Source organism: Cherax quadricarinatus, chromosome 8 (assembly GCF_038502225.1).
Source record: "Cherax quadricarinatus isolate ZL_2023a chromosome 8, ASM3850222v1, whole genome shotgun sequence".
In the NCBI taxonomy this organism is placed as follows: domain Eukaryota; kingdom Metazoa; phylum Arthropoda; class Malacostraca; order Decapoda; family Parastacidae; genus Cherax; species Cherax quadricarinatus.
The window spans coordinates 10,737,994-10,761,004 of NC_091299.1; positions in this window are offsets into that span (position 1 = coordinate 10,737,994).

The window sequence follows — 23,011 nt, forward strand, 5'->3', positions numbered from 1 at the left end:
TGGTTCTCCCTTACCATGAAAACTTGGTTGATATGCCTTCTCTTCTTAAGAATTTTAATATCAAAGTTGTATTTAAAAATCTTGATACATTCAAAAAACTTTTGATAAAAAAAGAAATCCCCCAGAAATGCTGATGGATGTGTCTAAAAGATTCCTTGTAAAACATGCGATAAAGTTTATTAAGGTCAAACTGGTAAAAGTCTCGAAGTAAAATTAAAGCAACATAATTATAACATTAGAACTGGACAAGATTCTAATGCTATATTTATGTGTTTTTTCACTTGAGAGATTTTAGCCATTCAATTGATTTTCGAAAGGCTGAGAAAGTTGTCTTAAGCAGGTTCATGGTGGAGAGGAATGCTGAGAAAGTTGTCTTAAGCAAGTTCATGGTGGAGAGGAATGTAAGGGAATCAAGTTTCATAAAAAATACTTTTGAAAATAATTTGAATATTGCTTTTGGTTAAACAAATTGCATTAATTTATAATTAATAAAATATGGGAAGAATTTAAGATACATTAGACAAATTAAATTTTTGGGTAAAATATAAAATATTTTTCACGGAGCTATGAATACCTATATCATCATAAAAAGTCACAGTAATTGTTCTGCATATTGTGGTATCACCTGTTTACTGTGATCTTATTTGCATAGACAATAGTGTATTTCTATGACACACACACAAGTGATGTAGTGGGGGCATGAACCATACTTAGCTTTAAGACGAGGTATGATAAGGCTCATGGAGGAGGGAGAGGACTAGTAGCATTCAGTGAAGAGGCAGGGCCAGGAGCTGAGTCTCGACCCCTGCAACCACAATTAGGTGAGTACATACACACACACACACACACACACACACACACACACACACACACATATATATATATATATATATATATATATATATATATATATATATATATATATATATATATATATATATATATATATATATATATATATATATATATATATATATATATATATTATATATATATATATATATATATATATATGCAATAAGATCACAGTAAACAGGTGATTTCAAAATATGCAAAACAACCACTCTGACAGAATAGAGAAATTCCAAGCGCTTTCGTGACTACTCACATTATCAAGGAACTATGAAAGTAAAGCATCCAAGGAAGCTATATAAGGGGTCCGGCCAGCACCTCACTATCAGATCCCACAACGGTTAAACACGTGATGCGCGGCGACCCAACTTGGATAGGTCCCTTGCACAACTCACCCCCAAGCTATTCTACCCAAGAAAATTTAAAAATTATTATTTGTCCAGTGTATTATTAAATTCTTCCCAAATTCTATTAATTATAAATGGATCTAATTTATATAAACCAAAGGAAATATTCATATTATTGTCAAAACTGCTTTTTATGAAACAAGATTCAATTATATTCCTGTCGACCATGGACTTGCTTGATACTACTTTCTCAACTTTTTGAAAATCAATTGGATGGTTAAAATCTCTTACATGAATAAATAGAGCATTGGAATCTTGTCCAGTTCTAATGCTATATTTATGTTGTTTTAATCTTAGTTCGAGATTTTTACCAGTTTGACCGTAATAAACTTTATCGCAAATTTTACAAGGAATCTTATAGACACATCCATCAGCATTTTGGGGGGAATTCTTTATCAAAAGTTTTTTCACTGTATCAAGATTTTTGAATACAACTTTAATATTAAAAGTCTTAAGAAGAGAAGGCATATCAACCAAGTTTTCATGGTAAGGGAGAACCAACATATTTTTAGTAGAATAAGGCTGGTTGTCCCTTTTTGGATTATAAAAAGTGTTTCTAGCAACTTTAAAAGATTTATCAATTACATTCCTTGGGTATTTTAAATCTTTACCTATTTCATAAATTTTGGATATTTCCTCATCTATGAACTCAGGACTACAAATTCGTAAAGCTCTCAAAAACATTGATGAGAAAACAGACAATTGATTTTCAAAAAGTTGAGAAAGTAGTATCAAGCAAGTCCATGGTCGACAGGAATATAATTGAATCTTGTTTCATAAAAAGCAGTTTTGACAATAATATGAATATTTCCTTTGGTTTATATAAATTAGATCCATTTATAATTAATAGAATTTGGGAAGAATTTAATAATACACTGGACAAATAATAATTTTTAAATTTTCTTGGGTAGAATAGCTTGGGGGTGAGTTGTGCAAGGGACCTATCCAAGTTGGGTCACCGCGCGTCACGTGTTTAACCGTTGTGGGATCTGATAGTGAGGTGCTGGCCGGACCCCTTATATAGCTTCCTTGGATGCTTTACTTTCATAGTTCCTTGATAATGTGAGTAGTCACGAAAGCGCTTGGAATTTCTCTATTCTTTCAGAGTGGTTGTTTTGCATATATATATATATATATATATATATATATATATATATATATATATATATATATATATATATAGATATATATATATAGAATAGGATAGCAGATGAACAAGGAGGCTTTAGGAAAGGTAGGGGGTGTGTGGACCAGGTGTTTACAGTGAAACATATAAGTGAACAGTATTTAGATAAGGCTAAAGAGGTCTTTGTGGCATTTATGGATTTGGAAAAGGCGTATGACAGGGTGGATAGGGGGGCAATGTGGCAGATGTTGCAAGTGTATGGTGTAGGAGGTAGGTTACTGAAAGCAGTGAAGAGTTTTTACGAGGATAGTGAGGCTCAAGTTAGAGTATGTAGAAAAGAGGGAAATTTTTTCCCAGTAAAAGTAGGCCTTAGACAAGGATGTGTGATGTCACCGTGGTTGTTTAATATATTTATAGATGGGGTTGTAAGAGAAGTAAATGCGAGGGTCTTGGCAAGAGGCGTGGAGTTAAAAGATAAAGAATCACACACAGGGTGGGAGTTGTCACAGCTGCTCTTTGCTGATGACACTGTGCTCTTGGGAGATTCTGAAGAGAAGCTGCAGAGATTGGTGGATGAATTTGGTAGGGTGTGCAAAAGAAGAAAATTAAAGGTGAATACAGGAAAGAGTAAGGTTATGAGGATAACAAAAAGATTAGGTGATGAAAGATTGAATATCAGATTGGAGGGAGAGAGTATGGAGGAGGTGAACGTATTCAGATATTTGGGAGTGGACGTGTCAGCGGATGGGTCTATGAAAGATGAGGTGAATCATAGAATTGATGAGGGAAAAAGAGTGAGTGGTGCACTTAGGAGTCTGTGGAGACAGAGAACTTTGTCCTTGGAGGCAAAGAGGGGAATGTATGAGAGTATAGTTTTACCAACGCTCTTATATGGGTGTGAAGCATGGGTGATGAATGTTGCAGCGAGGAGAAGGCTGGAGGCAGTGGAGATGTCATGTCTGAGGGCAATGTGTGGTGTGAATATAATGCAGAGAATTCGTAGTTTGGAAGTTAGGAGGAGGTGCGGGATTACCAAAACTGTTGTCCAGAGGGCTGAGGAAGGGTTGTTGAGGTGGTTCGGACATGTAGAGAGAATGGAGCGAAACAGAATAACTTCAAGAGTGTATCAGTCTGTAGTGGAAGGAAGGCGGGGTAGGGGTCGGCCTAGGAAGGGTTGGAGGGAGGGGGTAAAGGAGGTTTTGTGTGCGAGGGGCTTGGACTTCCAGCAGGCATGCGTGAGCGTGTTTGATAGGAGTGAATGGAGACAAATGGTTTTTAATACTTGACGTGCTGTTGGAGTGTGAGCAAAGTAACATTTATGAAGGGATTCAGGGAAACCGGCAGGCCGGACTTGAGTCCTGGAGATGGGAAGTACAGTGCCTGCACTCTGAAGGAGGGGTGTTAATGTTGCAGTTTAAAAACTGTAGTGTAAAGCACCCTTCTGGCAAGACAGTGATGGAGTGAATGATGGTGAAAGTTTTTCTTTTTCGGGCCACCCTGCCTTGGTGGGAATCGGCCAGTGTGATAATAAAAAAAAAAAAAAAAAAAAAAAAAAAAAAAAAAAAAAAAAAAATATATATATATATATATATATATATATATATATATATATATATATATATATATATATATATATATATATATATATATATATATATATATATATATATATATATATGCAAGGAATTCGCGAGAGCAGGCGAAATATATATAAACACTGATCTCTGGCTGAAGGAGACTCGAACCTACGAAGCTTGCAACAAGGTACGCAGTGCTTTACCAATCTACCCACACTGGACCAATACCTTGGAGTCCAGCTTGTGCTAGACTTTGATCCAAGGCAGCCAGCTTTTAGGGAGAAGGCTTACAGCTTTTCATCTCATCCTCTGCATGCATCAGCCTTACTAGAGATATTAACAATGCAAGGAATTTGCAAGAGCAGGCGAAATATACACAAACGCTGATCTCTGGCTGAAGGAGACTCGAACCTACGAACCTTGGAACAAAGTACGCAGTGCTCTACCAATCTACCCACAATCTATATCCTATGTAGTAGGTTGGTAGACAGCAACCTGGGTGGTTGCTGTCTACCAACCTACTACATAGGATATATATATATATATATATATATATATATATATATATATTGTAGGTAGTAGGTTGGTAGACAGCAACCACCCAGGGAAGTACTACCGTCCTGCCAGATGACTGTGAAACAAAAACCTGTAACTGTTTTGCATGATGGTAGGATTGCTGGTTTCTTTTTCTGTCTCATAAACACGCTAAGATAACAGGGATATCTTGCTACTCCTACTTACACTTTGGTCACACTTCATAGACACGCACATGCATATATATATATACATACATCTAGGTTTTTCTCCTTTTTCTAAATAGCTCTTGTTCTTTTTTATTTCTTCTATTGTCCATGGGGAAGTGGAAAAGAATCTTTCGTCCGTAAGCCATGCGTGTCGTATGAGGCGACTAAAATGCCGGGAGCAATGGGCTAGTAACCCCTTCTCCTGTATACAATTACTAAAAAAGAGAAGAAGAAAAACTTTATAAAACTGGGTTGCTTAAATGTGCGTGGATGTAGTGCGGATGACAAGAAACAGATGATTGCTGATGTTATGAATGAAAAGAAGTTGGATGTCCTGGCCCTAAGCGAAACAAAGCTGAAGGGGGTAGGAGAGTTTCAGTGGGGGGAAATAAATGGGATTAAATCTGGAGTATCTGAGAGAGTTAGAGCAAAGGAAGGGGTAGCAGTAATGTTAAATGATCAGTTATGGAAGGAGAAAAGAGAATATGAATGTGTAAATTCAAGAATTATGTGGATTAAAGTAAAGGTTGGATGCGAGAAGTGGGTCATAATAAGCGTGTATGCACCTGGAGAAGAGAGGAATGCAGAGGAGAGAGAGAGATTTTGGGAGATGTTAAGTGAATGTATAGGAGCCTTTGAACCAAGTGAGAGAGTAATTGTGGTAGGGGACTTGAATGCTAAAGTAGGAGAAACTTTTAGAGAGGGTGTGGTAGGTAAGTTTGGGGTGCCAGGTGTAAATGATAATGGGAGCCCTTTGATTGAACTTTGTATAGAAAGGGGTTTAGTTATAGGTAATACATATTTTAAGAAAAAGAGGATAAATAAGTATACACGATATGATGTAGGGCGAAATGAGAGTAGTTTGTTGGATTATGTATTGGTAGATAAAAGACTGTTGAGTAGACTTCAGGATGTACATGTTTATAGAGGGGCCACAGATATATCAGATCACTTTCTAGTTGTAGCTACACTGAGAGTAAAAGGTAGATGGGATACAAGGAGAATAGAAGCATCAGGGAAGAGAGAGGTAAAGGTTTATAAACTAAAAGAGGAGGCAGTTAGGGTAAGATATAAACAGCTATTGGAGGATAGATGGGCTAATGAGAGCATAGGCAATGGGGTCGAAGAGGTATGGGGTAGGTTTAAAAATGTAGTGTTAGAGTGTTCAGCAGAAGTTTGTGGTTACAGGAAAGTGGGTGCAGGAGGGAAGAGGAGCGATTGGTGGAATGATGATGTAAAGAGAGTAGTAAGGGAGAAAAAGTTAGCATATGAGAAGTTTTTACAAAGTAGAAGTGATGCAAGGAGGGAAGAGTATATGGAGAAAAAGAGAGAAGTTAAGAGAGTGGTGAAGCAATGTAAAAAGAGAGCAAATGAGAGAGTGGGTGAGATGTTATCAACAAATTTTGTTGAAAATAAGAAAAAGTTTTGGAGTGAGATTAACAAGTTAAGAAAGTCTAGAGAACAAATGGATTTGTCAGTTAAAAATAGGAGAGGAGAGTTATTAAATGGAGAGTTAGAGGTATTGGGAAGATGGAAGGAATATTTTGAGGAATTGTTAAATGTTGATGAAGATAGGGAAGCTGTGATTTCGTGTATAGGGCAAGGAGGAATAACATCTTGTAGGAGTGAGGAAGAGCCAGTTGTGAGTGTGGGGGAAGTTCGTGAGGCAGTAGGTAAAATGAAAGGGGGTAAGGCAGCTGGGATTGATGGGATAAAGATAGAAATGTTAAAAGCAGGTGGGGATATAGTTTTGGAGTGGTTGGTGCAATTATTTAATAAATGTATGGAAGAGGGTAAGGTACCTAGGGATTGGCAGAGAGCATGCATAGTTCCTTTGTATAAAGGCAAAGGGGATAAAAGAGAGTGCAAAAATTATAGGGGGATAAGTCTGTTGAGTGTACCTGGTAAAGTGTATGGTAGAGTTATAATTGAAAGAATTAAGAGTAAGACGGAGAATAGGATAGCAGATGAACAAGGAGGCTTTAGGAAAGGTAGGGGGTGTGTGGACCAGGTGTTTACAGTGAAACATATAAGTGAACAGTATTTAGATAAGGCTAAAGAGGTCTTTGTGGCATTTATGGATTTGGAAAAGGCGTATGACAGGGTGGATAGGGGGGCAATGTGGCAGATGTTGCAAGTGTATGGTGTAGGAGGTAGGTTACTGAAAGCAGTGAAGAGTTTTTACGAGGATAGTGAGGCTCAAGTTAGAGTATGTAGGAAAGAGGGAAATTTTTTCCCAGTAAAAGTAGGCCTTAGACAAGGATGTGTGATGTCACCGTGGTTGTTTAATATATTTATAGATGGGGTTGTAAGAGAAGTAAATGCGAGGGTCTTGGCAAGAGGCGTGGAGTTAAAGGATAAAGAATCACACACAAAGTGGGAGTTGTCACAGCTGCTCTTTGCTGATGACACTGTGCTCTTGGGAGATTCTGAAGAGAAGTTGCAGAGATTGGTGGATGAATTTGGTAGGGTGTGCAAAAGAAGAAAATTAAAGGTGAATACAGGAAAGAGTAAGGTTATGAGGATAACAAAAAGATTAGGTGATGAAAGATTGAATATCAGATTGGAGGGAGAGAGTATGGAGGAGGTGAACGTATTCAGATATTTGGGAGTGGACGTGTCAGCGGATGGGTCTATGAAAGATGAGGTGAATCATAGAATTGATGAGGGAAAAAGAGTGAGTGGTGCACTTAGGAGTCTGTGGAGACAAAGAACTTTGTCCTTGGAGGCAAAGAGGGGAATGTATGAGAGTATAGTTTTACCAACGCTCTTATATGGGTGTGAAGCGTGGGTGATGAATGTTGCAGCGAGGAGAAGGTTGGAGGCAGTGGAGATGTCATGTCTGAGGGCAATGTGTGGTGTGAATATAATGCAGAGAATTCGTAGTTTGGAAGTTAGGAGGAGGTGCGGGATTACCAAAACTGTTGTCCAGAGGGCTGAGGAAGGGTTGTTGAGGTGGTTCGGACATGTAGAGAGAATGGAGCGAAACAGAATGACTTCAAGAGTGTATCAGTCTGTAGTGGAAGGAAGGCGGGGTAGGGGTCGGCCTAGGAAGGGTTGGAGGGAGGGGGTAAAGGAGGTTTTGTGTGCGAGGGGCTTGGACTTCCAGCAGGCATGCGTGAGCGTGTTTGATAGGAGTGAATGGAGACAAATGGTTTTTAATACTTGACGTGCTGTTGGAGTGTGAGCAAAGTAACATTTATGAAGGGATTCAGGGAAACCGGCAGGCCGGACTTGAGTCCTGGAGATGGGAAGTACAGTGCCTGCACTCTGAAGGAGGGGTGTTAATGTTGCAGTTTAAAAACTGTAGTGTAAAGCACCCTTCTGGGAAGACAGTGATGGAGTGAATGATGGTGAAAGTTTTTCTTTTTCGGGCCACCCTGCCTTGGTGGGAATCGGCCGGTGTGATAATAAAAATAAAAAATATATATATATATATATATATATATATATGTATATATATATATATATGTATATGTATATATATATATATATGTATATATATATATATATGTATATATATATATATATGTATATATATATATATATATATATATATATATATATGTATATATATATATATATATCTATATATATATATATATATATATATATATATATATATATATATATATATATATATATTTATATATATATATATATATATATATATATATATCTATGTATATGTATTATATATATATATATCTATGTATATGTATTATATATATATATCTATTTTTATATATATATATATATATATATATATATATATATGTATATATATATATATATATATACATATGTATATATATATATATGTATATATATATATATATAAATATGTATATATATATATATATATATATATATATGTATATGTATATATATATATATATATATATTCTTCTTCTTTCTTTCAACACACCGGCCGTATCCCACCGAGGCGGGGTGGCCCAAAAGGAAAAACGAAAGTTTCTCCTTTTACATTTAGTAATATATACAGGAGAAGAGGTTACTAGCCCCTTGCTCCCGGCATTTTAGTCGCCTCTTACAACACGCATGGCTTACGGAGGAAGAATTCTGTTCCACTTCCCCATGGAGATAAGAGGAAATAAACAAGAATAAGAACTAGAAAGAAAATAGAAGAAAACCCAGAGGGGTGTGTATATATGTGCTTGTACATGTATGTGTAGTGGGACCTAAGTGTAAGTAGAAGTAGCAAGACGTACCTGAAAACTTGCATGTTCATGAGACAGAAAAAAGGACACCAGCAATCCTACCATCATGTAAAACAATTACAGGCTTTCGTTTTACACTCACTTGGCAGGACGGTAGTACCTCCCAGGGCGGTTGCTGTCTACCAACCTACTACCTATAATATATATATATATGTATATATATATATATATATATTTATATATATGTATATGTATATATATATATATATATATATATATATATGTATATATATATATATATATATATATATATATATGTATATATGTATATATATGTATATGTGTATATATGTATATATGTATACATATATATATATTGTTACGTTGTTATGTCCCTTATTACTTTGATAGTAAGGTTCTCACTACATGTTCTAGTGTGGGGGTAGCTTTTACTTAATGGCCTTATTTGTCTAGGGGTAATACTTACATCATGGCTGATCATCTTGAGTGTCTCTGACCCTTTCACCAGCCCTCTTCACAGGTTATGTAAACTACTACTATAAAAATATAACTGTATTCTCAATAGATATGTACAGAATATACAATCACAGCCTCCATTTTCAAAACAAAATCTACACACTCCATGCCTGTGCTCCACATGGTGTGTTCCAACAACTCTCTTGTCCTTCACTCTTCCTGACATAACTCTGGGCTAACCAGTGTTTTGACACACTTTAGTCACCCTGGGTATGGTGGCCACCACTTAAATTATAAAAACTCACCCCTGGAGCACACATAATGCCCCAAAAGATAGAAGAAGGACCCAGAGATCCTGCCAGGTTGAAGGTCAGCCACAGAGAGAGAGAGTCAGTGAGAGGGAGAGAGAGAGAAGCCTACCTAAGCTCCTCCCACCAAAACAAAAGACTGTTGCCAAGCACAATTCTCCAGTTACCACAATTCTACCACCTCTTAATTTTACTTTTACAAAAAGAAATACAACTTTATAAACTACTTATTTAAATTGTGTGTTTATGTGTCTATAGTATAACCTATTATATTGAGAAAAATAGGTTTGACCCAGCTGCCTCTCAGTCATAAGGTTGATCAGTCCTTCTGACATTTAGAGCAAAGTCCCCATCAATTCAATATAATTAGGTATTATTATAGTAACTGTTACTTATAAATACATGTTGGGTCCTATATCCCCATAACACCCCCACCTCCAGATGAAGTCTCACAAAAGCTAGCCGTGTCCCTCAGGATACGGCTAGTAAAAAGTATATTGCTTAAGTCTGAAGGCGGTAAACAAGACTACTAGAAATGCTACATATTTCCTAGCACCATAACTACTCCTCACTTTACTGTTATTTACAACAGATTGCAGAATTTTTTATAAAAGCATTTTAACCATACCCATATACTCAAGGGTGTAACTATTTACAATTTTAATGACTTTTAAACAATACACATTACAATGCAAAATTTTGCACACAATGCCCACTGTGAAAGCCCGCACCAACAGGCCTGTGCCTCTGCTACGTTAATCCAGCAAGCAACTGGTACTCCAGGGTGGCATCTTCCTGATCAGGAGACGAGAGTAGAGCCAAACCCAGAGCAGTCAGGTGTACACCAGGCAGGAACTTCACAAAACATGTCAAGGTGTCTCTCACTTGGTGGCCGAACCAAACAGTGAGACTTCCAGTCAACACTCACGATCCTTAACATGGTCAGGCACTTAAGCCCATCTTCCGAGGTCCCACTCCACACAGATCCTCCAAACTTATGAAGAGGAGGCTGACATAGAATATGGAGGGGTCCAGGGGACCACAAAGGCAAACCGTCGGGCCGTTTTGTATATAGAGCACACCAAGACACAACATCACGTACCTTCCTGAACGTCTCATGTTACCGAAGGTTGTCAACTACTGCCTCAACTCACATTTATGTACACCCTGACCCTCGTCACACCTTTGGCTCTGACTCGACTCCTTCACAGTCAGATTACCTCATTCTCCTCCTCTCCTTACGCCTTCCTCTTTGTATTGGACTGATGAAGCCACTGTGTGGCGAAACGTTGCCTGGTACTCAGGCTCGCCGAGAGTTCACCACTGCAAAAACAACAAGGTCAGCACATGACAAACACTATGTACAAAGTATGCACCATGCATCTACATGAAACTTCTAGAGAGAGCATCAGCAACCACATTCTCTGAGCCTTTTATATATTTAACTTCCAAATTAAAAGGCTGTAGGAACAAAGCCCATCTTAAGAGTCTTTGATTGTGGTTTCTCATTCTTTGCAAAAACCTCAGAGGGTTATGGTCACTATACACTATTACAGGGTGTGGGGAAGCACTGATATAAACTTCAAATTTCTGCACAGCCAACACCAAAGCCAAAGCCTCTTTCTCTACAGTTGCATAACCACGTTGATGCTTTTTTAATTTGGCTGAATGGTAACAAACTGGCTGAAGGCTATCTCTCTCATCACCCTGCAACAACACTGCACCTACCCCTACATCACTAGCATCCACTTGTAGAGAGAAGGGGCATTCAAACTCAGGACTTTTCAAGATAGGAGCATTCCCTAATAACATTTTCACATTTTCAAAAGCCCTGTCACACTTGCTGTCCCAGTTGAATTGAACTTTGGGACTGGTCAAAGTTGTCAGTGGTGACGTTACCTGGGAGAGGTTGGGGCAGAATCGTCTGTAATAACCCACCATGCCCAGGAACCTCATCACTGCCTTCCGATTCTGTGGTCTAGGAAAATTTATAATGGCCTCCACCTTAGCATGAATTGGGGCAACTTTTCCCTGACCAACTACATATCCTAAGAATTGTACACTGGCTTGGCCAAACTCACTTTTGCTCAAATTGATGGTTAGATTGGCTTGGGATAGACATTCAAACAACTTTTGCAATCTTACCAAGTGAGTTTCCCACTGGTTACTGAATACCACAATATCATCTAGATAGGCCCGCACACCATCCAACCCCCTTATGACAGTATTTATACGACGCTGGAAGGTGGCAGGAGCATTTTTTAACCCAAAAGGAAGAACATTATATTGAAATAACCCATCTGGAGTGACGAAGGCTGAAATTTCCTTGGCTCGCTGGGTGAGGGGTATCTGATAATACACTTTAAGTAAGTCCAGTTTGCTCACAAACTTTGCCCCTCCCACAGCATCAATCACATCATCCATACGTGGCAAAGGGTAACAGTCAGCCTTCGTTACTTCATTTACTCTGCGATAGTCAGTGCACATACGCATAGATCCATCAGGTTTGGGAACCATCAGGCATGGAGATGCCCACTGACTCTCGCTAGGCACTACAAACTGGTTTTGAAGGAGGAATTTCACTTCTTCCTCCATGTGAAGTTGTTTTGTTGGGTTCATGCGGTAAGGAGCCTGCTTTATTGGAACAGCTTCCCCGACATCCACATCATGGGGAGGCAATTTACTTACTTTGGGTACATCCCCAAACAAATCTGGAAATTTTTGGAGTAACTGAACCAAGTCACAGGCTCCCTGTACACTGAGTCCCTTCATGTGTGCCAAGGGATTTTGCAAGATGGCTGAATTGCACAGCCTTACTTCTGTTGTTACAGGAAGTTTTTCAGTATCGTCATACTCAACTTGAATAGCGGCAACTCCTGCCCTAGAATGGTATTTCTTCAACCTGTTAATGTGCACAGTCCTTTCTGATTTGCGACGGCCAGGCATCTTAATTACATAATTGGGGCCAGACCTGCCTGTGATGACAAAGGGTCCATCAAATCGTGCAGCCAAGGCATGTCCCGGAACCGGCTCCAAAGCTAACACTTCCTCTCCAACACTGAAGGAGCGAGGGGCTGCCCTTTGGTCGTACCGCTGCTTCATGGCCCTCTGACTAGCTTTGAGGTTGTCTGCTGCCATCTGTCTCGCCTGGTCCAATCGTTTCCTGAAAAAGAGAACATCTTCCGGCGGGGAAGCCTCATTTTCACCACCCAGCCAATGCTCCTTGAGAATAGTCAGTGGTCCCCTCACTGGATGACCATAGACAAGCTCGAAAGGGCTGAAACTGAGAGATTCTTGGGTGCTTTCCCGCACGGCAAACAAGAGAAAAGGGATACCCTCATCCCAATCACTAGTGTTATTCATACAATAAGCTCGCATCATTGTCTTAAGAGTTTGATGAAATCTCTCTACCACTCCCTGAGACTGAAGGTGATAGGCAGTTGAAAATTTGGGCTGTACATCTAACCCCTTTAACACATTCCTAAATAATTTCGAGGTAAAGTTAGACCCTTGATCTGTTTGTACCTCCCGAGGAAAGCCAACATGGGAAAAGAACTTCATCAAAGCCCTTAAGACCACTCGAGCTGTTATCTTGCGTAGAGGGATTGCTTCTGGGTACCTGGTAGTGGAGCAAATTATTGTTAGTAAATAATTATTTCCCATTCTGGTCCTTGGGAGTGGGCCAACGACATCCACTACCAGCTTGCTGAAGGGTTCACCTGGTGCTGAAATTGGCTGAAGGGGAACAGGTTTAATGCTTTGATTAGGTTTCCCTATAATTTGGCAGGCATGACAGGTCTTTATATAATCTCCCACCGTCTCCCACAGCCGAGGCCAGAAGAAGTGCCTGGAAACCCTGGATACTGTTTTAGCAATACCTAGGTGTCCACCTAGAGGTGTGTCATGCACTAAGCTAAGAACATGGTTTCTATAAGGCTCAGGCACCACGACCTGGTGACAAAAACTTGGCTCTCCTTCTACTGGTACTGCAACCGAAGGTGCCTTCTTCATGAGTATACCTTTCCTGAAATAGAAGCATTTATTTAAACGTAAAGATTCCTCCTCAGTCACAGCTGAGGCTCTGATCGACTTAAGTGTGTCATCACACCCCTGTGCAGCAATTAACTGCATCATAGTAGGCCCAATCTCCCTCACACTACTTCCTTGATCTCTGCACTGATTAGGCTCAACTCGGGTTGTGGTATCCTTTTCTTTAGTTGACTGCAGTTCAACCTCAGAAAATAGAGTTTCCAAACCTAAGTCCTCACCATCCTCATGAGAAATATAAGGATTACCCTTGGTATCCTGGTCACGAGACATACTTCTTGTGATGGCACCAACAGGGAAAAGGTCTGGCAGGGTCTCCCTAGCCTTCTTCTCCCAAACTTTGGGGCCTGGTTGCCCCCATACTAGTGGTTCTTCACTGTCTAACAAGCCCATCACATTATTCCCTAATAAGAGGTCGACCCCTTCGAGATACCTACAGGGAGATAGCCCACTTGGTATGCAGATTCTACCCATAATTTGTGTACTGGTGTCCTTATGGTTGAACCCGTAATACCCTTCAATAATACATCTACTCCAGTATAGGTATCCTTAGACATTGGCAACACTCCAGCACGTAGCAAGGAGTAGGTGCTACATCCATCTCTCAAGGACACTATATTCTCAACCCTACCCACATCCTTATGCAAAGCAACTGTGGACTTACTAGAAAATACCTGCATCCTGGGATCTAGACCTAAGGGTACCTCCTCACCTTGCTTTGAAATACAGGCAACTGGATGTGTGTCTACAGTTAGAGTCCTCTGGGGTGGTTCCTCCCTTTCCTGATCTCGCTGCCTTGACCAGCAAAACTTTTGTGTGTGTCCAGTTTTGTTACAGTAGTAACAGGCATAACTCTTAAAGGTATTTTTACCATTTGGTGTAGGACTGGTACTGTTTACTCGAGGACCTGAAAAATTATCTGATTGTCTAGGTAAACTTTGAGCTCCAGCTGACTTACCTTTTCTTTCTATTTTAGAGGGTGCCTCAGCCTTCATTTGTCCCTGAAAATTCTTGTCCCACTTACCTTTATGACCATAAGACTTGGAATAAGGTTTAGAATGAGTGGGGAAATTTTCAGAAGCAGCATGACTGTTTTTACTTACCAATTCCCTGCGAGCCAAGAATCGGTCACCTAGATCCAGTGTTTCTGAAAGATTATCTGGGTTTTTGTCCTCCAAATATTCTCTGAGGTCAACAGGGATTGTATTGTACAATTCCTCATGAACCATTAGATCTACTAATTTGTTATAGTCTTTATTAACTCCTTTAGAACAAACCCATTTCTTAAAAAGGAACAGTTTCTCATTCCCAAACTCAGTTAAGGTCTGCCCATCCCGAAATTTTTTATTTCTGAACTTTTGTCTATATTTCTCAGGTATCATTTGGTAGGCAAGCAATACTTCCTCTTTAATCTTATCATAATCAGAAAAATCTTGCCCCTCCAGAGTCTCTACTCTTTGGAATCCTTTACCTACAAGTTGTGTGCGAACTAGGGTAGCCCACTTCTGTTTGGGCCATCCTTGCTCCAAAGCAGTCTTCTCAAAAAAAGAAAAATACCTATCTGGGTCACTCTCTGTAAACTTAGGGACAAAATTTGCAGCTTTAGTTATGTTAAAGTACTGCTCAGGCTCTTGTTCTGAACCTCCTAACCTTTGACGTTCTTTCTCCTTAGCTTTCATTAATTTCATTTCAGCCTCTAGTACAGCTAATTTCAGTCTCATTTTCTCCATTTCCATATCACCTGGAGTAGGTGATCCCTCATGTTCACTGTTAACAGGCATGTTTACTGATGAATTATTACCTTCTTCCCTGAAGCCTAAAAAATCTGAAGACTCATCTTCTGACATAGTTTTTATCTTTAAACACTTGCTTCCCTCTTACAGTATCAGTGGACAAAGTTTTCCCACAGGCACATAAAATAACACAAATTGAATGTAAACTATGCACATAGCACTTACCATAACCACAACAAAAATGTGTTACTTAACCTTTCTCCCACCTTAGGAGAAAAACAACCTGTAAACTAATATATGAAAACAACACTTCCACTGACCCACCTTGGTAAATCTTCTACCAGAAACATGCAACTGTTATTACCCCATACCAGCACATATAGTTCAAAGAATGTTTTGAGTTATTTTAGCAGTCAAATAACTCTCCCGGTCAAGCTCCCATGTTATGTTGGTTTGTCCCTTATTACTTTGATTGTAAGGTTCTCACTACATGTTCTAGTGTGGGGTAGCTTTTACTTAATGGCCTTATTTGTCTAGGGGTAATACTTACATCATGGCTGATCATCTTGAGTGTCTCTGACCCTTTCACCAGCCCTCTTCACAGGTTATGTAAACTACTACTATAAAAATATAACTGTATTCTCAATAGATATGTACAGAATATACAATCACAGCCTCCATTTTCAAAACAAAATCTACACACTCCATGCCTGTGCTCCACATGGTGTGTTCCAACAACTTTTGTCCTTCACTCTTCCTGACATAACTCTGGGCTAACCAGTGTTTTGACACACTTTAGTCACCCTGGGTATGGTGGCCACCACTTAAATTATAAAAACTCACCCCTGGAGCACACATAATGCCCCAAAAGATAGAAGAAGGACCCAGAGATCCTGCCAGGTTGAAGGTCAGCCACAGAGAGAGAGAGTCAGTGAGAGGGAGAGAGAGAGAAGCCTACCTAAGCTCCTCCCACCAAAACAAAAGACTGTTGCCAAGCACAATTCTCCAGTTACCACAATTCTACCACCTCTTAATTTTACTTTTACAAAAAGAAATACAACTTTATAAACTACTTATTTAAATTGTGTGTTTATGTGTCTATAGTATAACCTATTATATTGAGAAAAATAGGTTTGACCCAGCTGCCTCTCAGTCATAAGGTTGATCAGTCCTTCTGACATTTAGAGCAAAGTCCCCATCAATTCAATATAATTAGGTATTATTATAGTAACTGTTACTTATAAATACATGTTGGGTCCTATATCCCCATAACATATATATATATATATATATATATATATATATATATATATATATATATATATATATATATATATATATATATATATATATGCAATAAGATCACAGTAAACAGGTGATTTCAGAATATGCAAAACAACCACTCTGAAAGAATAGAGAAATTCCAAGCGCTTTCGTGACTACTCACATTATCAATGTGAATAGTCATGAAAGTGCTTGGAATTTCTCTATTCTTTCAGAGTGGTTGTTTTGTATATATATATATATATATATATATATATATATATATATATATATATATATATATATATATATATATATATATATATATATATATATATATATACATATATATATATATATATATATATATACATATATATATATATATATATATATATATATATATATATATATATATATATATATATATCTTCTTTTCTTTCAACGTACCAGCCGTATCCCACTGAGGTGGGGTGGCCCAAAAGAAAAAACTGAAGTTTCTCCTTTTAAATTTAGTAATATATACAGGAGAAGGGGTTACTAGCCCCTTGTTCCCGGCATTTTAGTCGCCTCTTACGACACGCATGGCTTACAGAGGAAGAATTCTGTTCCACTTCCCCATGGAGATAAGAGGAAATAAACAAGAACAAGAATTAGAAAGAAAATAGAAGAAAACCCAGAGGGGTGTGTATATATATGCTTGTACATGTATGTGTAGTGTGACCTAGGTGTAAGTAGAAGTAGCAAGACTTACCTGTAATCTTGCATATTTATGAGACAGACAAAAGACACCAGCAATCCTACCATCATGTAAAACAATTACAGGCTTTCGTTTTACACTCACTTGGCAGGACGGTAGTACCTCCCTGGGCGGTTGCTGTCTACCAACCTACTACATAGTATATATATATCTATATATATATATATATATATATATATATATATATATATATATATAAATATATATATATATATATATATATATATATATATATAGAAAGAGAGAGAGAGAGAGAGAGAGAGAGACAGACAGACAGACAGACAGACAGACGGACAGACAGAGTCATATTTTTAAGGGAGGATTTGCTGTATCACTTGAGGGGTTTGCCCTCTATAAAAGTAATAGGTGGGGATTGGAACTGTGTGATTCGGAGTGGTGATATGGAACTGAGGGGGGTCGGGTTGTGTGTTGGGTGTCCTGAGGGATGTGTTGAGGGACGTTGAGGTTGTAGATCTTGTGGGGAGGGGAGGATATCTGGTGGAGCATACGTTCATCCATAGGGGTTATGAGGCAAGATTGGACAGGATCTATGTTATGCAGGGGATAGGCATGAGGAGGGTGAGGGCTTTCGATGTAGGATTTTCTGATCATAGGGCAGTGATAGCAGATCTGTTGTGGGATGGCATGGTGCATGTTTACTCTGGGTATTGGAAATTAAATGTATGACTTCTTAAGACGGAGGGAGATGGGCCATTTTTCAGTGATTGGTGGATGCAGTTATGGGAGGCTAGGGATAAAGCAATGAATCCAATAGATTGGTGGGAGATGCAGGCTAAGCCGGGGATAGTAAATTTTTTTATGGTTGTGGGGAGATAAGACGTCCAGGTTTGTATTACGTAAATTTCGAGAACGTCGCATGGTGACCACCTTATTACATTTGGAGGCAAGCTCTGGGGTGGGTGGTTACGCAGAGGGTCAGCTCTTATCCACCATGGACAGTAAGAGTCATTATGCCAATCGTTGGTTTAGAGAGAAATGGAGGAGGAGGGGGGGTTCCTTTGAGGGGATTTTCGAGGGGGGGATCAATTGTGTTTTAAGTGAGCAGGACAGAATTGGGTTGGAGGATAGTATAAGTGAGGTTGAGGTGGAATCTGCGGTTTTCGGGATGAGCACTGGTAAGACACCAGGGACAGGTGGTATACCAAATGATTTTTATAGAGCTCATTGGGGTGTGTAAGGCATTGTTTTGTAGGGGTATTGAATTATATGTTAACTTTTCGTAAGTTGGGCAAGTTGCAAAGTACCAGTGTCATAGTGTTAGTGCCAAAGCCGAGTGGGGGAAGAGTTTTGAGTGCTTATCGACCAATATCTCTGATGTGCGCGGATTATAAGGTTTTTGTGAAGATTTTAGGTAATTGGATGAAGGCACTGGAGGCAGTGATACATAGGGGTTAGTATGGAATTCCGGGGAGGAGTATGAGGGTAGGCCATAGCCGTATCAGGGATTTCATAGAGGGTAGTAGGGGGGGTATTCTAGGTCTGGATTGGGAGAATGCCTATCATTGCGTGGATAGGGATTTTTTGAGTGAGAGTTTGGTGAGGTTGGGCTTTGGGGGGGAAGTGGTGGGATGGGTGAAAACATTGTATGCTGATGCTAAGATGAGAGTACAGGTAAATGATAGGTTGGGTGGTCCTGTAAGCATGGAGAGGGGTTCGATGCAGGGGTGCCCACTCTCCCAAATTCTCATTGCATGTCTGGAGAACCCGTTCTATGGGCTTGTTGATGGTGAGATGGGCGGGACGGGGGTGGGTTATGCAGATGATACTACTGTTTTAATTAATGAGGTGGAGGCTTTGTGTAAGGTGGGAAGGGTAATAGAGATTTTTTGGACTGCTACGGGAATGAGTGTTAATAAGCGAAAATCACGGTTACTGGAGGTGGGAAATTGGGTTGGAGGGAGCTTGGGAGAGAGATTTGGTTAGAATGCAGAGGAAAGGCTCAAGATCTGTGGGATTTGGTACTTGGCAGATGTACAGGAGGGCAGAAGGGTTAATTCAGCAATGGTAATGGATAGATCTTTGGGTAGGCTTAGGAGTTTCCGGGCCGGGGATGTAACCTTGCATCAACGAGTGGTGGTGGTAAATTCGCTGATCTATAGTAAGGTGTGGGGAGTGGCTGAAGTCTATCCCTTAAGGATACACGTGGCATGCAACGAGTACATAACCAGTGAACCAGGGGACTGAGGGTTGACGATGGGGCCCCGTCATTCAACCAGTACCCAGGTTCCAGCCAATGAGAAGATGGTTTTGGCAATCGCAGAGGTTATGTGGGTACCACTCTCCTGTCTGCCCTTGTCATTCCCATTCTAGAGCTGGTTGAAGCACGGTCTGCTCTCTAGTGGCTTCTATTCTGCCTTGCTTACCGTGGAGTGCACTAACACCTATCGCTGTACATAGTGTATATAGTGTACATACTTCTGTTCTAATTGGTGAAGGATAATGTAAGTCAAAAGTTTTTCTGCTGTGTTTATTTTGCTCCCTTTACACCCAGGATAACAGGCCATTTGGTCTCCTGGGTTGTAATAATATAGGATATTATGGAAATACAGAGGAGAGTCTTAAGGTATGTGTGGGGTTTTGGGAAGGCGTGGTTAGGTAAGGAGGTGGCAATGATCGAGGTACGACAGGGAGGATTAGGTCTGATGGCATTGGGACCTAGGGTGAAGGTGCTCTATGTTAAGCAGAGATATATTCGGGCTGGGGGGGAAATGGGTATTCGGGTGGGGAAGGTGATGGAGAATGTTCGCAAATGGTGGAGTGGCAGGGATTTAATGGAGTGTGAAGATTTGTTGAGATTTTTGTTAACGGTTAGCAATGCTAAAAATCTCAGGGTGAAGAGGTTGGTGGGTGTAGGTCGTCGTCAGGAATCACTGCAAGGGGTGGCCGTGTATCCCACGTACGATTGGAAGGTGATATGAGTGGAATTTAGTAAACTAAGGATACTGGCAAGGATGAGGGTATTAGTATATAGATGTCTTATGGGGACTTTGGCATCGAAAGAGGTGCTGAGAAAAATGGGTTTTGTGAGCGAGGCGTCCTGCGCGCATTGTGGGGAAGTGGAAACTGCGTTTCATGCAGTATATTTTAGTTCTTCTTTGGGGATGGTGAGATTGTGGATGAGGGTTTTTTTCGTTTACTGGGGGAGGGGTCAGATATCACCCCTTAGGGCTTTAATGTTAGTTGCGGGAGGGGTGACCAGCGAGGTGGGGATGGCTATCAGGTACGTAATAGTTGATTACTTGTATGTTTCTTGGGGGATGCGGGAGGTGGGGGGAAACATTAGGATTAAAGCGTTAGCGGCGAGTTTTTATAGGACAGCATGTAGGAACAAACTATTATATGGGGTGTGATGGGTAGACAGTTTTCCGGCGGGCTATCGTAGCCTCACTGTGGCACGGCTACTCCACTTGGTGCCTGGGTAGGGAGGAAAGGGTTGGTCTCCCCAGTGAATGTGTTTAATAGGAGTGAAGGGATGCCTGAAGCTTAGGTTGACTGGGTTGCATAGTGTGGATGTGGGTAACTGTTTTGTAGCAGTCGGAAGGTTGTGTGCTATGATATTTGAGAGTGTAGAGCTTATAGAGGAGAGTGCCTGGTTTGGTATGGCATATCTTCTTGTCGGGTGGCATCTGGGTCCTTCTTGCAGGTGCTGGAAGAAGTCTTGGTTGCTGGAGGGTCGTTGAGGTACAGGTGAATTAAGTGTATGGTTATGATGGGGGTGTGACATGAATGTGACCTTTTTAATGGCGTGCATCGTCTAGTATAGTCTGGTATAATTGTTTTTTCTATGATGTACTGGGGATCTTACGACTTTTGAACTAGTAAAGCACTTACAGTTGTACTTCGCATTGTGAGCATCAAACCATGACTGCCACAGGTTCAGACTAGGTTGTAACACTAGTCCCTGGGTGCTGAGGGAGCAGGTTCTATTCTGTTGGTTTTGTATTCAGACGGTATGCGAAGATGAGGGTTGAGACTCCTTAGTGGTACTGGTCTGTGTTGATTCTGTTTGGTTAGGTCCCTTTTAGAAAATTGATACAGTAGTATCAAGATTGTTTTTATTTTTTTGATGCTCCTGTCACAATGCTTGCAAACCTGTTTATTGTATGTTTTTTGGTGGGTTATATTTACAGTATGAATAAGACCTGTCCTTATCTGTGTAAGAGGGTATGTTGACCATTGATACCTGCATGTTACATGAAATACTTTAATTGGCAGTACCTGCTGAAGGAAGATGAACCACTGTGTGAGTTCCAGTGTATATAGACCTTATGACCTTTGTAAACTCAGTGTTACACGTGAGTCCGAGATGTTATTCTTTTACCATTATACACACCGTTTCGTATATAGGGTTTTATGCTTATGTATATGTAGGGGATAGGTTTTTGTGTATGTTTTGCATAGAATGCACCATGCGTGCGGTGCATTAGCATGGATTATTATTGTTAGGGTTAGGGTAATTTATGATCTTAGTTAAGTTTCTTAAAGGGTAGGATAATGGGTTATACCCGTTGTACATAGGATCCTAGTGCATATGGATCCGTTATTAAGGTGAGTGTAGTTAAAAGTGCTTGTATGTTTTTGAAACATAATTTAGGGGGTAAATTATGAACTCTTGTAAGTCTTTTTTGGGGTTCATATATAATTTATTATCGAATGTAGATGATGTACACTGAATGTTAAACTTTTAAATCGGCCTAGTGTGTATTTACGAGTGAAGGGGCATATATATATCATATACGACAATCTACTTGTTTATAATGCAGTAGCGGTAATGAATACGGCCCTGTAAGGGACTATGGTTTTTTGGCGTGGTGTGAGGCGTATGTATGTTAATACATATGTTTCAAGTTATATGGTGTTACGTGAAATGTACACATATCTTTTATGTATATTTCTGTGTTTTTTTTTTTCCATTGAGCTAATGTATTTGTGGGGTTTTAATGAATGTCTCCTCCCGTATTGTTTTGGGAGTCAAGACGTTTTCAATATGAGGGGTTGTGGTGTTATTGGTCATGGTGTATTTTGTAATATATTATGTGTAAAAGTGTTTGCTTTTGTTAATGAGGGATGTACTGTCATTGTATACCATTGTTTTGTTATTTTATCGACTTATTATTATGTGCTCTGTATATGCTTTTAAATAAAATATAAATAATTTGTTATCAATGCCACAAAGGAAGGCATGCAGCTAATGTTAATGATGATGGCATAGCTGAAGTAGCCTTACCTGTGGTGAATGTAAAAATTCGGGATGAAAGGTGTAAATTAGTTAGTTAGTTAAAGATTAGCCGGTATTCTCCCGGCCCGGGCCTTTTCCAAGTGGTGGCCCGGCCTTGGCTCCCTCTTTAGGGAGTGTCTGAGACCTAAGTCTCCCATGGGAGGAGGCACAAGTACCTCCTCATCTTTGGGACCAACTGTCCCCAGGCCTAGCCACAAGCCAGGAAGGAAAAAAAACTGGCAGGAAATGGCAGAAATCGTACACCAAATCCAGTCATTCCTGGAGTGGAACCACAGTC